Consider the following 16,192-nt stretch of genomic DNA (forward strand, 5'->3'; position numbering starts at 1 on the left):
CAAGAAGCAGATCACAATAACCAAACTCAGAGTAGGCACAAAAAACATCAAAGTCCATGAAAACACCAACCCACATATACCATCACAATATGGCAGGGATCAAATCAAATCTCACAGTCATTACCCTAAGTATTAATGGCCTTAATTCACCCATCAAGAGACACAAGCTAACAGGATGGATCAAAAAATTAGACCTCTCAATCTGTTGTCTTCAAGAAACCCACCTCACCATTAAAGACAGACACCTCCTAAGGGTGGAAGGGTGGAAAACAATATTCCAAGCCAACGGGAATAAGAAAAAAGCAGGCGTAGCTATATTAATATCGGATAAAATAGACTTCAAACCAAAAATAATAAAAAAAGACAAAGAAGGCCACTTCCTACTTATCAATGGAACAACCTGTCAAGCGGATATTACAATCATAAATCTGTGTGCACCAAATACAGGGCCACCAAAGTTCATAAAACAAAATGTACGTGACAATAAAACAGAAATGAGTACCAAACCATCATACTTGGGGACTTCAATACACCATTATCAGTAATAGACAGATCATCCAAACAGAAACTCAACAGGGAAGTAAGAGAGCTCAACAAAACCATAGATCACTTAGACCTAACGGACATCTACAGAACTTTCCATCCCAAATCCACAGACTATACATTCTTCTTAGCAGCCCATGGAACATTTTCTAAAATAGACCATATGCTGGGTCACAAAGCCTGCCTCCACATATTTAGGAAGATTGACATGATTCCCTGCATGATATCAGATCACAATGCTATATTGCTAGAAATCAACAACAAAAGACCCACTAAGAATCCCAAAGGCACCTGGAAAATGAACAGCACACTTTTAAACAATAAATGGATAGTGGATGAAATAAAAAGTGAAATTTCAAAATTCTTGGAACTGAATTACAATGAGAACACATCATACCAAAACTACAGGACACAATAAAGGTGGTCCTCATGGCAAAATTCATAGCACTCAATACCTTCATAAAAAAGACAGAGAGATCCCAAATCAGTAACCTCACCATCCAGATAAAGACACTGGAAAATCAAGAAAAATACAACCCAAAGAGCTCCAGAAGGAAAGAAATAATTAAAATCAGAGCAGAAATTAATGAATTGGAAACCAAGGAAACAATTAAGACAATTGACAAAACAAAGAGCTGGTTCTTTGAAAAAATAAACAAGATTGACAAAACCCTGGCCAATTTGATCAGGCAAAAAAAAAAAAAAGAATCTTCAAATTAACAAAATTCAAGATGTTTAAGGAGAGATCACAACAGACATAAGTGAAACTGGGAGAATCATTGGGACTTATTGTTGGGAGCCACGCTGGCTTTGTCAGGCTTTGCTACATCAGCTTGTTTACTGCTTTTGTATGCTAATCATCTGCACATGAGCATATGACGTTATCCTAACATGGCTGCTCATCTATCCCGATTGGGTGATGCAAAGTCGTCTGATGAGACTTAAGCCAATCAGACAACGCTTCACATCCACATGACCACAAGTATATAAGCTTGGCGCTCTGTAGGGTCGGGGTCCTTCTCTCTTTAAGCTTGGAGCTCCCAATAAAGTGTGCTTGAGAAGAATCCTGTTGTTGTCATTCTTCCTGCTGGCGGGAGGGGCGCAACAAGTGGTGCCGAACCCCGGGACTTGTCAACAAACGGCCAATTGAGAGGACCCCTGTGGATACTTCCGAGGGAGGATTCAGAACTCAACACACGGAGCGGCGGTACCGGTAAGTTCCCCTGGATGTGCTATATGCTAAGTTTTGGCTTGTAACTGATCTGTAAGTCTGATATACTTAAGTTAGTTGAGCGTCTCAAACGTATATAAGGTTGTAGAATGGGACACCACCACTCCACCTTTTTGGAGCCGCTAGGTAGGGACATTGACCGTGAGGCAGAAACGCAAAAGTTGTGTGCAGGTACACAGCCCTTATGGCGTTTGGTGCGATCATGTTTGGAGGACAAACATTGTGAAGAGGTGATCAGGGAAGGTCAACGCATATTAGCACATCATTAATATAGCATGTCAGAGTCTGAAGAAAATAAAAGGGGAAAACAAAAAAAAGTTAAAATAAAAAGAGAACCTAGGTTTCAGACAGAACAGAATAAAAGTGCACAGAATAAAAGTGAAACGCAAAAGGGAGGGCCAAATTCAGGTCCGAAGCTATATCCAGATTTGACGGAACTTGTATATATAGAAAGTTCTAGTGAATCTGAGGGAGAAGAATTAACTCTAGAGGAAGAACAGGATTTTGAGGAAGTAGAGTCCGAGTGTGGTCGGGAATGTTCTAGACCCAGAAAAGATGGTGTCTTTGCTCCTCCGCCAGCTTATGCCTCTATGAGCAACAGGTGTAAACAACAAGATGGTCTACTTCCGCCCTGGGCGTGTGCTTCATCCGGATGTAGTTTGATAAAACCAGATACTTGGAGAAAGCTGGCTAGTGCTTATCCAGTTTTTGAGACTCATGATACACATGTTAGATACCATGAACCTATAGGGTATAAGGAGCTCAAGGATCTTGCAGAAGCCGCTAGAACTCATGGGATAAATGCTTCTTTTACTATGGCGTTGTTAGAACATCTTGCCAATAGAGCTTTGACTCCAGCAGATTGGTTTGGAGTCTCTAAGACTTGTCTAAGCCTAGGACAATATTTAGACTGGAAATCTTTATACACTGATGCTGCCCAAAGTCAAGCCAGAACTAATGCAGCAAATGGTCAGCCTGTATGGAATTTTGATATGCTTATGGGACAAGGACAATGGCTTAATAATCAGATTGCCTTTCCTCTTGAAGTTTATACACAAATAAATAATATCGCTCTTAGAGCCTGGAGGGCATTGCCAAATAAAGGGGAAGTATCAGGCAACCTTACTAAAATTATTCAGGGAGCTACTGAACCATTTTCAGACTTTGTAGCTCGCATGATGGAAGCAGCTGGTCGTATTTTTGGTGATGCTGACCAAGCCATGCCACTTGTGGAACAACTAATTTACTTTTGTCCCCATTACAGTAGAGGTGGATCCAACTACCTTTCCTTTAGTAGGACTTATTCGTCATAAAAGAGATTTTGGTATTACTGCAGCAATCATTTCAGCCATAGTCATTTCAGCTGCAGCAGCAACTACTGCTGCTCTTGCCATGACATCTCAGGCTCAAACTGTGGAAGTTGTTAATAACATAGTGGAAAAGACTTCTGCAGCACTAGAAACACAAGAAACAATCAATAAGCACCTTCTCGCTGGTATTCATCTAGTTAATCAAAGAGTAGATCTGGTGCAGAATCAAGTAGAGGAATTATATAGAATAATACAACTTGGCTGTGTTTCCCAATATCAACATTTGTGTATTACTCCTTTGCAATTTAATTTTACTGCTTCTTTTAATCAGTTGCAAGCTAGCTGAATTTTTGGCAGGAAACTGGACGCTTGAAGGAGAGCAGTTTTCTCGGAAGTTACTATTCCAGATTGTACAGCTGAATGGAACTCATCTGGAGCCAATCTCCTTGGGAGATTTTACTTCTTGGCTATCTTCTGCATTTTCCTTCTTTAAGGAATGGGTGGGGGTGGCTATGTTCGGAGCAGCCCTTCTGTGTGGTATGGTGTTCTATCTCTGGCTTATCTGTCGAATCAGATGACAACGTTAGCAGGATAACGTAAAGATTGTTCAGGCACTTATGGCTTTGGATCAAGGAGCATCTCCACAAGTGTGGCTGGCAAGCCTGCGAGATGGTTAGTTCCACCCTGCCTACTGTAAGGCCTTTGCACACCAAGTGACCTTGTTGTCATTGCACCTTGGAAGGCTTACATCCCATGGTTAGTTCCACCCTGCCTACTGTAAGGCCTTTGCACACCAAGTGACCTTGTTGTCATTGCACCTTGGAAGGCTTACATCCCTGCATGAGCAGCCTTTTCACCCCGAAGGGATTTTTTCCCCTTGCACTCAAGAAGGTGCTTAAGCAGGCTTTTGGTCTTGGGCTCTACCCTCGATCGGACTGGCCATCATGAGGGCTGGTCCTGGATCGGGTATCCTGAGGTTCAAAACAATTTTTATAAGGGGGAACTGTTGGGAGCCGTGCTGGCTTCGTCAGGCTTTGTTACATCAGCTTGTTTACTGCTTTTGTATCCTAATCATCTGCACATGAGCATATAACGTTATCCTAACATGGCTGCTCATCTATCCCAATTGGGTGATGCAAAGTTGTCTGATGAGACTTAAGCCAATCAGACAACGCTTCACATCCACATGACCACAAGTATATAAGCTTGGCACTCCGTAGGGTCGGGGTCCTTCTCTCTTTAAGCTTGGAGCTCCCAATAAAGTGTGCTTGAGAAGAATCCTGTTGTTGTCGTTCTTCCTGCTGGCGGGAGGGGCGCAACAACTTATTTTAAAAACCTCTACTCCACAAAACTGGATAATGTGGAGGAGATGGATAAATTCCTGGATGCATACAATCTCTCAAAGCCAAACTCAGAGCAGATTAATCTCAATGAACCCATCACACTCATGGAGATTGAAAAAGTAATTAAAAACCTCCCCAAAAAGAAGAGTCCAGGACCAGATGGCTTCTCAGCTGAATTCTATCAAACCTTCATGGAAGAACTCAAACCAACCTTCCTCAAATTGTGCCACATAATTGGAGAACAGGGAAAGCTACCAAACTCCTTTTATGAAGCTAGTATCACCCTAATTCCAAAACCAGGCAGAGATGCCACAAGAAAAGAAAACTACCAGCCTATTTCCCTGATGAACTTAGATGCAATGATCCTGAACAAAATCCTCGCAAACCAAATGCAACAACATATAAAAAGCATAATCCACCTTGACCAAGTGGGATTCATCCCAGGAACACAGGGGTGGTTTGACATACAGAAATCTGTCAATGTAATACACACATAAACAAGGTTAAACATAAAAATCACATGATCATTTCGATAGATGCAGAAAAGGCCTTTGACAAGATACAACATCACTCCATGATCAAAACTTAGTAGAGAATTGTCATGGTTGGTTCATATCTTAACATAATAAAGGCAATATACAAGGCTCCTAAGGCCCAAATAATACTTAATGGAGAGAGACTGGAGGAATGCCCATTAAAATCAGGGACAAGACAGGGTTTTCCACTCTCACCTCTGCTTTTCAATATAGTACTGAAAGTCCTGGCTCAAGCAATAAGACAGGAGCAGGAAATAAAAGGGATACAATTTGGAAAGGAAGAAGTTAAGTTAGCTCTATTTGCTGATGACATGATTGTATACGTAAGAGACCTGAGAGACTCCATCCCAAAACTCCTGAAGGGAGGGTAGACCAACAGAGGGGTGGGAAACACAAATCTAGACCCAAACAGCAATGGTATCATAAAATTCTACTTCCTAGAAGGCAAACCAAATGGTTGAACCTTCACCAGGCCCTTAGAGGGAACACCTGAACCACAAGACACTGGAGAGTGTATGATGAAGACTGACCTTAATCTTCTACAGCTTCCCTCTCTCCCTCTCCCTCCCTCCCTCTCTCTCTGTCTCTCTTCTTTCTAGCTCTTCTATATTAGTTATCTTTTTCTTCCTTTTCTTAGTGGGCACTGACCTGTAACTCCCAGTACCAGCATGTGGCTATCATCCACAATGAGCTTTTGATCAGAGAGACCTACAAGGTTTCCTAAAAGAAAGACAGATTTCTGTCAAAGTAATTGATGACCCACCGAAGGTTAGTGGTAAGACCCTACTGCTGAAGACACCTTATGTGGTCGACCGTAAAATGGAATGGCATGGCTGGAAGCTGGAAGAGAGTCAGTCCCTAGACAGTCAGCATGTCTAGTGCCAGAAGGTGCTACTTGGGTGACTGGGGGAAAATGACCAATATCTGTCCAACCAACTCATGGTCTAACCTACTAGCAGCAAATAACCTGTTGTGATGCCCACACAAGTGCAATAGTGGCACACAGCCATGGTGGGGAACCAACTGCTCTTGGTTTGGCTAACTGATCCCCTCAGTGGTACGGGACCCATAGCTGCAGCTGGGAAACAAGTCAGAACCATATCCAAACATAAGCCCACTCTCCATTATCAAGCTACCATCAGTTGTGAGCTATAAGAGGGCCTACACCTATTAAACTCTCTATTAAAAAAAAATAAGCATTATCCCATTTGTCTGGTGCTAACTTATTCTGCATTGGAGAATCTGCTTCTCTTTTTCAGATAGATGTATGTCCTAAGGAGAGAGCCACCCCATCATACCTCAAAAGGGCCCCAGCTGAAACTAAGAAAAATTGGTGAAATAAGCAAGGGTGCTGTTTTCCTGGCGAACCAGGTACCAGCACAAAGGTGAAGGAGATCAAGACAGAGAAAAATCAACTCCTACCAAATCAGAGAGCCAGAGACCCAGAAGCTCCCAATACCTCATCACTGATGCAGACCAAAAATGAACCCAACATGGCTCAGGGAAATTTTGTGGAAGAGGGGGCGGAAAGAATGTCAGAGCCACATGCTGGTTCATGTTATGCAGCGACATTTATCCTACCCATAACTGTGGGCTAACTCCAGCTGCATGACCCATATACCTCAACAAGGAGGGGCCAAGGGAAGGGGGTAGGTCATGGATGAGCTTAATAATGGCACCAAACTGTATTTGCTGAATACAAAACTAATTTATAAAAAAATTAAAAATTAAAAAAAATAATACCCATGCAACATACAGAACTTAAGTGATCAAAGTAAACTTGGACACAAAGTCAAATTTCAAACTGGAAAAACACTTGAACAAAAACATAACCCCAAAATACCCATCTTAGAGATGTAATGAAATATGCTATGAGCTTATATAGCTACAAGGAGAAAAAAACATCACCTCCAGAAAGCAGGGGCAGGGGCTCACACCTATTATCCCAACACTCAGGAGGCTGAGGCTGCAGCAAGTATAGGCTAGTAAGGGCTGCACAGCAAACAGACACTCCCAGAAAACTAGAAAATGGTGAAATTGTTTTCTTCAAAGACTTTACTTCATGGGAACCATTTACGGGTGAGGGCACTTGTTGCCTCAGGTGTCAAATGTGCCACCCACCTGTGTCTCTGTTTCCCTTGTGATTGGGTGGAACCCGGGTTCTTCAAACAAGACCACACCTGTTCCCAAGGGCAAAGGGACAAACAGTTTGCCACAGCTACAAGCAACTATGCACCTCAGTGGTGCTCCTCCTCACTCCCCCATTCGTCACCCGAGAAAACCATGGGGAGGAATGCTGTCACACTGATGGTCACCCTACAAAACTGCCACAATCTTGGAATGAAAGTGGCCATGGAAGGATTCTCCAGAAGCGATTTCTCTCTGGTACCACCAGAACAGCAAGCAGTGACCACCAGGGCAAAGCCTGTGGCTGCCACAGGGACTAGGGCCACCGAGCCAGGCTGCACCCCGAAGTGAGCCACAAATCCTCCTCCTCGCCTCACAGCGTGCTCCTAAGCCCTCCTTTCCTCACCCACTCAATGCCTCAGCTCCTCACCCCATGCTTCCCAAATCCTCCTTCCTTCCTCCCAGCCCTAACTCCGCTCTCCGCCCCACATCCTCCACCGGGCACTCACGAGAAGAAAGGGTCGTCCTGGAAGCCGCTGCTCAGCATCCGGAACATTGTGGCTGGATGGCAGCGGCTGGTCAGACTCCTTTGAAATCTGCACAGTGGGCCAGACACAGGACCAACGGGGACCACCCTCCTTGGATCACCTCTCCAGGTAAGGTGGGCGGGGGGAAGAGCGTGTTGCCAAGCTAAGTTCTCATTGGTCACTGAGCTCCTGACGTCACCAAGATAGGCGGGAACAATACGACTGCCATGGCAACTGAGGTCAACACAGGGCCCTAGAGAGGCCTGGCTGGAGGTCAACTGTTACCGGATCTGGAGGGACCACCCTCCCATGACCTTGGTCAGTTGGCCTGGATCCTGACTCTCTTCAGGAAATTGGAAAGGAGGAAAGATTTGAAACCAAGGATGCTCTTAAGTCTTGTTGCCAATCCTATTCTGCCATTCACAGAAATGAATACTACACCAGAAGCATTCATTCTCTGCTAGGTGAGCCAATAAGAAAATATATGAGTAAAAACTTTTACGTTCTTGAAGGAAACAGGATGAAGCCAGATAGAATATCTAAAACTCAAAGCACTGTTTAACACCTACCTGTAGCCATAGGATCAACAAATAAATGAGTTTGCTCTCTTTTCGGTCCTCTTTCCACATCTGCTTCATGGATCAGGTTTCAGGTTAAGGCCTATAAATCCTCATCACCTCTCCAGCATTCTTAAACCAACAACAGACTCAACTGACACAAGCCCTGAAGCAAGCAGCCACACCCAACTAAAATTCACTTACTGAACATTTTCAGTGATGAGGAGCCTTCTAGGTTTGTGAAGGATTTTTTTTTTTTTAATTTAAAGCACTGCAATTCATTATAGGGAGACTTTAAGTGATCCCATTGCATATGCGATTTGGGTGTAGGAGATGGCTGTAAGTGAATAATATGAAGGAGGTTCTCAAATTACAGTTAGTTGGTTTTTGTTTGTGTGTTTTTGTTTTGGTTTTTCAAGGTAGGATCTCACTCTGGCTCAGGCTTACCTGGAATTAACTCTGCATTCCCAGGGTGGCCTTGAACTCACAGTGACCCTCCCACTTCTGCCTCCCTAGTGCTGGGAATAAAGACGTGAGCCACCACACCCAACAAGATATTGAGCTTTGAAGGCACTACCTTCCCAGAGCTGGAGACATAAGACAGAAGAAAGGAGCAATGATGAAAGAAAAAAGAATGAATGCTAAGGGCATGAAGAAGAGAGAAACCAACCCTGCTAACTGCTAAGTCATCTCCCCAGCCCTCATTTAAGAAATATCTCTCTAAATGGCTATTCATTTTTTATGTAGTATAACTGCTTATGAACTCCAAGCTGACAAGCTTAGTTTTAAGTGATATGCAACTCTTGAACATAGTTTTATCAGCTTTGTCCCAGTAGAACAGATCGCTTTCTTAAAGAGTTTAATGAAGTTCCTGTGCAGGGGCCATGTTAATCTTCTCTGTATTGGTTCAATTTTAGTGGATGTGTTGCTGAAGTGAGCTCGGTCCTGAAATACATAAATACAGTTAGGACTGAGAGACCAAATATAACCATTTTAAGCAAAAAGGCGCAGGCCTGACTTAGATAGAGATTAAGCCAGCTAATGTGCTAATCTTTGCTTCTCTAAACTTTGCTTGCTTGCTCAATTGCTACCTTTCCCCCTAAAGTTTCTGAGGAATATCCACTTCAAGGACATTGCAGAAACACTCCATTGCGGGGGGGGCCTCAGGCCTCCCACCATCTGCTTAGATAAGAAACCTATCATTTCAGAGTCATAATGTACTGCTTGCTTAGCCGATCACAACGGAGATTACCTCATCTGCCTGGAGTGCCCCTGGCTCCTGCCCCCAACTCTAGCTCCTGCCCCCAACTTTGCCTGATGAAACCCCAAGCCAATCAGAACTGTTTAAATCAACCAATCATGTATCTATCCCCTACTTCTTTGTTCGAATTCCTGTATGAACCCCTTCCCCCTGAAGAAAGGGGCTCTCTCCCTCACTACCACTGTGCTAGACTGTGGAGACGGAGCCCAGGCCTAGGCTTGCAATAAGGAAACCTGTTGCTTTTACATTCGAGTGTCTCGGCTTCTGTGGCGGTTCTCTGGATGACTCCTGGGTGACCAGTGGACTTGGCTCCTGGTCAGGGGTCTTGGCACAACAAGGATGATAGGTGCTATGAGGATTATATAACAGACTGGGAGCTGTGTGCTGGAGAGAGGGTCTGGCCAGGGAGAGCTCTGGCCTTGGGCAGCAGCCATGCTGCTACATGACTGGCTGTGCATAGATACCAGTTCTCTTCCCTCCAGCTTCTCTATAGTGCTACCCACTGGCTGGGGCAATGGTGACCAGAGGACAGGGAAATGTAGTCAGTCATGTGTCTGTAGAGGGAGCACTTCAGGGAAAAGTGAAGAACAATTCTGAACAGAGAGTGCTGGCATACACACAGTTGATCCTCATCACAAGATGATTTTTGAGTTCTGATGTGACTGGAAGATATGCTCCAGACAACTTTAATCTGCAAGCTTATCTAGTGAGGGTTATTGCTGCTATTCTCCCCTGTTTACCAGCTTACATGGGAAAGGCACATGCCCTGTGGCTCAGCAGTTCCACTTTTAGGAACATGTGCAGTCCTCAAACAGAATAAGGCATAAGGGTGTGTTTCTTTGCAGTTATCCAAAAATACCAGAGGGAGAAGGCTACATGCAGACCAGTAGGCTTGAGTCTCCCATTTCCATGCTCTGAGGGGCAGGCCCACATGTGAGTGCCTTTTTGGAGGTGTATTTGTTGAGGGCAGAGCTTATTGTGCCCCTTCATGTGGGCAATTTTGTTCATATTTGAAAGCTGCTTGCATATGGGTTACTCTACTTTTGTTTTTATAATTATTTTTTGATTTAAAAAACACAAAAATGTGGAAACTAACCCATTGGGAAAAAAATAAAGATATATTTTTCATTTTCATATCTTTTAATAAAGTGATTTTCTCTATACAAAGCTAGCAAATGAACAGAATGAATAAAGTATGTGTGGGCATTTCTTACCTAGACTATTTACCTTATGTAATGTATTCTAAATATAAAGATGAATATTGAGAAAATCTGAATGATTTGTAGACAGTCTAGTAAAATGGTGGGCAATCATTTACATATTTGAGACTTCAGTAAGAATCCAGTATTTCACTCTAGTGACTTGTGCTGTTGCTGTTATTAGAGAAAGGGAAAGAGACTTGTCATAGACTGTGGTGAGTCCAAAGTCTTCTCATATGAGAAAAGCAAACTTTTATAGCATTCATATGAAAGTTCTCCCTGTCCCAATTAAATACTCTCCCAAGGAGTTGAGGGATCAAGTAAGCAATGTTCTTTGGAATCTGTTACAGCTATTACAAGACACAAAACACAGACTGGAACTTCAACATAAAAAGCTTGTGGATGCAAACTGTCTTAAATCGAGTGTTTGACATTGTGGGATTTTCATGAGTACCATGTTACATGATAATAAGATGAGCAGGTCAGTTCAACTCACTCTTTGAGAACTTCTGTGATATCATTATGCTATTCCTTCTCAAGACCTAAAAATAAAGTTACACATTGTGGAGTTTAGAGTGCTATCTTACTATATTGGCAGGCTTTATTTTTTTTGAAAATGGATCTACTGCTTTGGAAGGAGGGAACTTGTAGGAGATTCTGAATATATATGTATGTATGTATATATATATATATGTATATATATATATATATATATATATATATATATATATATATATATATATATATATCTCATTTGAAATATTTTACAATAAAAAAAAACTTGACCATAATAAAAGCTAGGAAAAGTCTAAGCCTAATCATGTCCCTGGACACTGTCATCAGTCAGTAATCTAGGAGCCACATACTGTGCACTTTTCATGATATCCAAAGACAACTATCAGCTTAGAGAATTTTGGAGATATAAATCAGAGAAACCAAACTAATTGGGTGGTAAAATTCATTGATTTATTTTTGGTTATTTTTGCTGCTGAGGGCTGAATCCACAGCTTGGTACTTGCTGGACAAACCCTCTCCTACTGAGCAATACTGTGATGATAAACCACAACTGTCAACTTGTCTGGATGGAGAAGTGCCAAGAAGACCAGTAAAGCCCAGCTCTGGTTGTGTCCCTGAGGGTATATCCAAAGAGGATTAAGCAAGTGGAGAGGACATGGAATGAAGGTGAGTGTCACCATCCTACAGAATTATACCTTCTAAAAGGGGAAAAATAGGAATGCACAAGTGTATGCTCTCTGATCTCACCCATTGTGATGTGAGCTGCTCTACTATACCATGCCACCATGACCAAAGGAAACCCCTTGAAAATATGGCCCCAAATCAATCATTCCTCCTAACTTGCTTTGCTCAGCAATACTATCAGATTACAGATGTGGCTTGGAGGACATGATAATCATTGTGTTACAGTTGAGGCCTCAGGGAATTGAATATCATTGGCTTATTGATGAGGCCTGAGGAAACTTGTTCATCATTGTGTTACAGAGGAGGAGTGGGAGACATAATCATAGTTGTGGTACAGATAAGGTCTGGGAAGATGACATTATCATCACTGCTACAGATGAGGCCAGAGGAGACATGATCATCAATGTTGTACAAATGAGGCCAGTGGGAAACATGATCATCAGTGTGTCACAGATGAGGTCTGGGCAGATATGACCATAATTTTGTTACAAGTGAGCCCTTGGAAAACTTAATATCATTGTTTCCGATGAGGCCTGGGGTAACATGATCATTATTGTGCTACAGATGAGAACTGGGTGACCTGATCATCACTGTTATAGATGAGGCCTGGGAAGATGTAATCTTTACTGTGTTGCAGATGATACCTGGGGAGAAATGGTCATCTTTTGGTTACAGATGAAGCCTAGGGAAACATGATCATTACTGAGTTATGGATGAGGCCAGGGGAGATGACTTGATTATCATTGTGTTACAGGTGAAGCCTATGGAAGCATGATCATCACTGTATTACAGATGAGGCCTGGAGAGACCTGACCATCACTGTGTTACATATGAATCCTGAGGAGACATGATCACCAATATGTTTCAGATGAGGCAGGCAAGACATGATTACCATTGTGTTACACAGGAGACCTCGGGAGGTATGATCATCATTGTGTCACAGATGAGGTCTGGGAAGACATGATCATCACTTTGTTACAGATGTGGCCTGAGAAAACATTATCATCACTAGGTTACCTTTGAGGCATGGGGAAAGGATCACCACTGTACTATAGATGATGCTGAGGAGACTAATTTCTCAAGATTGTCTTACAGATTTTCCCTGGGACCATGATCATCACGGTGTTTCCCATGAGGCATGGGGAAACTTGATCATTATGTTGCAGATGAGGCCTGTGGAGATGACTTGATCATCACTGTGTTACAGAGGAGGCCTAGGATGACATGATAATCATTTTGTGACAGATGAGACTTGTGGAGACAACTTCATCATCATTATGTAACAGCTGAGTTCTGGGGAGATATGATCGTCACTGTGTTACAGATGATGCTTGTGGAGACATGAAAATTACATTGTTTCAGATGAGGTCTGGAGAGACATGATCATTATTGTGTTACAGATGCAGGCTCAGGAGACATAATCATCAGTGTGTTATAGATGAGCGCTGGGGAGACAGGATCATCACTGTATTACAGAAGAGGCTTGGACAGACATGTTCATCAATGTATCATCAATGAGGAATGGGGAAATATGATCATCAAATTGTTTAAGATGAGGCCTGGGGATACATGAACATCATGGTGTTACAGATGAAGCCTGGGGACATATGGTCACCTATGTGTTACAGATGAGGCCTGGAGAGACATGATCACTATTGCGTTACACAAGAGACCTCAGGAGACATGATCATAATTGTGTTATAGGTGAGGCCTTGGAAGATATGATCATCATTGTGCTTCTTGTGAGTCCTGCAAAGACTTGATATTCATTGCGCTACAAATGAGGCCTGGGGAGATGACTTGATCAGTGAGCTACACATAAGGCCTAAGGAGACATGATCATTAATATTTTATAGATGAGACCTGGGGGGACATGGCCATTATTGTGTTACAGATGAGGCCTTGGGAGTCATGATATCATTTTGTTACAGATAATCCCTTTGTAGGGAAGATAATTATTGGGCTACAGACATGGCCACCATTGTGTTACAGATGTTTCCAGGGAAGATAATCTTCATTGAGTTACAGATGAAGTCTCGGGAAACATGATTATCATTGTTCTACAGGTGAGGCCTGGTGAGACGTGAGATTAATGATCATCACTGTGTTAGAGATGAAGCTTTCAGAGACATGATAGTCAATGTGTTGCTGATGAGGCATAGTGAAAAATAATCACCTTTGTGTTGCACAAGAGGCCTTAGGAGGCATGATCATAATTGTGTCACAGATGAGGCCTGTGCAGACATGATGACTATTGTATTACAGATGAGGGCTGGGGAGATGACTTGATCATCATTGTTTAACAGATTATGCCTGGAGAGACATGATCATCACTGTGTTAAAGATGAGGCCTGGGGAAACAGTATCTTCATTGTGTTATGGGTTGTACCTGCGGAGAAATGATCATTGTGTTATAGGTGAGACCTTGGTAGTCATGACCATCATTGTGTTACAGAATAAGGCCTGGAGAGGCATGGTCATCATTATGTTACAGATGATGCCTGAGGAGACTTGATAATCATTGTGTTACAGATGAGACCTTGGGAGACATGATCATCATTGTCTTATAGTTAGTACCCCAAAGAAAAAATTATTTTCTTCCTGATGTGGCCTGGAGAGATTTGATCATTATTTTGTTGCAGTTAAGACTCTAAAGACATGATCATCATTTTCTTACAGATTGGCCTGGGGAAACATGGTTATTAGTGTTTTACAGGTGAGGCCTTAGGAGACATAATTATCATAGTGTTATAAATGAGTACTGGGGAGACATGATCATCATTGTGTTGCAGACAACACCTGGAGAGATATGATCATCATTGTGTTATAGTTTAGTCTTGGGAGACATGATCCCACTCAAAATTTTTCTTTACCATCTGGAGCCCTTCAGGAGTGACTTCTTTGAGGTCACGATAAAACTGCTTGTCTTTCTGCTGGCTCCGATCTCCTGATGGCCAGAGTCTCCAGGAGTCATTATCAATAACATCGGCAAGAACAATCTCTTTGGTGGTGACATCAACACCAAATTCAATCTTCATGTCAACCAGTGTACAGTTCTGGGGCTGCCAGGATCTCTCCAGGATTTCAAAAATCGCTTGTGTAGCATGGCTCACTTCTGTCTGGTCTATGACAAGTCCAGCAAAGCAAAATTTTGCAGCAATGAGTTGTTCCTCAGACCACTGTGGGTCGTTATTGGCATCATCCTTAAAAAAACAACTCCACTTTAAGTGGGTAAAACTTATATCCTTCCTTGACACCAGGATTTCTTTTTTTTTTTTTAATATTTATTTATTTATTTGAGAGTGATAGACACAGAGAGAAAGACAGATAGAGGGAGAGAGAGAGATTGGGCGCGCCAGGGCTTCCAGCCTCTGCAAACGAACTCCAGACACGTGCGCCCCCTTGTGCATCTGGCTAATGTGGGACCTGGGGAACCAAGCCTCGAACCGGGGTCCTTAGGCTTCACAGGCAAGCGCTTAACCGCTAAGCCATCTCTCCAGCCCACCAGGATTTCTTTTGAGAAAAGAACCAGTTGCTATTCTTTGGCAAACCCACTCAATTGGAATCATTTCACAATGGGGTGCAATCTCTCCATATTTCCGGGCAAAAGCAGTTTTGATGCCTGCTTCCTGTAACAACTGAAAAATGCAGCTGGTAGTATTGTTGGAGATTGCAGCTTTTCCTTCCAGGTGCTTCTTTCTAGCTGCATTTCCTGCTGTAATCTGGTCCTTAGATTGCAGAAGGGCTTTTCCTGGGTTATTTAACAATTCATAGACTTCTGTTGTTTTACCTTCATACAGTTTTTTACCAATGTTCATTACCTCCGCTGTCGCCATTGTTGCAAGCGGGCTCAAGCTGACCCCCATGCGGGAGGGAGAGGCTGCACTCTGCAGAGCGGGGCCAGGGAGCGTGGCTTCCCTGAAACGCCCCTCAGTGGGGCGGGCTGCATCCCACAAACACCAAAGTTCTTCCCCGCTGGCATCTCCACCCAGCAGCGCGTGCCCAGCCCGAGCCACCGGCTTCAACATGATTATTATTGTATTACAGATGAGACCCAAGGAGACACAATAATCATTGTGTTACATTTGGCACTTGAGGAGTGCATTATTCAGGGTTCTCTAGAGGAACAGAACTGCTAGAATAAATTATTTTAAAAAGGAAATTTATTGGATTAGCGTATAGTAGTCCAATAGCAGTTGTAGGCCCAAGAATCAAGGAACCTGGTAGCTGCTCAGTCCACATGGCCAGAGGCCTCAGCAGTTCCAATCTGGTACTGTAGATGGAGCTGGAAGGCCTGGAGGCTTCCTGAGGAGCTGCTGGGTTTTGATCCATGTGGGTATTCAGGTGACACTTGTCTT

The 16,192-nt window shown here is 42.9% G+C and overlaps 1 protein-coding gene, 1 non-coding gene and 1 pseudogene across 2 annotated transcripts in view; 1 reads left to right on the forward strand and 2 right to left on the reverse strand.

Moving 5' to 3' along the window:
* LOC123456275 (zinc finger protein 585A-like) overlaps nt 1-16,192 on the forward strand; it is a 649,667-nt gene that overhangs the window by 300,084 nt on the left and 333,391 nt on the right.
* LOC123456343 lies at nt 9,009-9,115 on the reverse strand. The gene has a single exon (XR_006634478.1). It is a non-coding gene; the product is annotated as a U6 spliceosomal RNA (small nuclear RNA).
* On the reverse strand, nt 14,666-15,670 carry LOC101600215 (annotated as a pseudogene).

The sequence above is a fragment of the Jaculus jaculus genome, chromosome 20, assembly GCF_020740685.1.
Source record: "Jaculus jaculus isolate mJacJac1 chromosome 20, mJacJac1.mat.Y.cur, whole genome shotgun sequence".
Classification (NCBI taxonomy): domain Eukaryota; kingdom Metazoa; phylum Chordata; class Mammalia; order Rodentia; family Dipodidae; genus Jaculus; species Jaculus jaculus.